This window comes from Habropoda laboriosa, unplaced genomic scaffold (genome assembly GCF_001263275.1).
Source record: "Habropoda laboriosa isolate 0110345459 unplaced genomic scaffold, ASM126327v1 scaffold806, whole genome shotgun sequence".
NCBI lineage: Eukaryota > Metazoa > Arthropoda > Insecta > Hymenoptera > Apidae > Habropoda > Habropoda laboriosa.
In genome coordinates, this window is record NW_017100897.1 from 227,304 (window position 1) to 228,182 (window position 879).

An 879-nucleotide genomic window follows, 5' to 3' on the forward strand; every position below is an offset into this window, starting at 1 on the left:
AGCGGTGATTAATAAATGAAAATATGCAATAATTTATGATTAAAAATAAACGAAATATTATAGAATTGATATAATTAAATATTGGAAATTAAAATATAATGCTGCATCACATTCCCTTTTGCGTAACCGAAAGCTAATTAAGTTCATATTCAAAACAATTTTCCATGCACTAAAAGTACTATTCTCATATAAAAATTATTACTGTAAAAATGAATTATTTCATTTAAAGCATCTAAAGCAAATACACAATATTGAAATTTGAACGATCTGTTTAAACGAAGAATAAAAAGCGGTTTATGTAAAGGATAAATATCATAAATGATATGACTAGCAAGCCGATGTAATATCATGTGTACTAAAACCGATCATTAAACTGACACGTACCTACACACTGAACTGTCGCTATTCAGATGAAATTGCATGTCAAAGTCAACAAGACACAACGACACAAAGTTCACACAATCAGAAGAACTACTTATTCTAGCCAGTTAGTATGTACACTGTATAACTATTTTATTTACATTAAGCACGTGACAAAATGCGAAATGCTTACAGATGTGTCGTTCTTGCAAAGTAAGGACACTATTCTTGGCACGGCTTCCAACAGGCTACTGTAGTATCTTTCTAACAGAATGCGTGTATATATCAACTCTGACATACGCATGAAAGACTCAGCCACAATGAGTTGTACGAATCATAGTTCCAAGAAGTAATGAAATTTGCGGCAAAGATAACAAATAGATAATAAAAGAAATTACAATGTTCTATACCGCAGACGAGGTATAGAATAGACCTATCACCTAATATATTTTTTTGTCCCACGACGCGGGGGCTCTAGAGCCCGCTTACCATTTTTATGACGCTTCAGCATAGAATAAA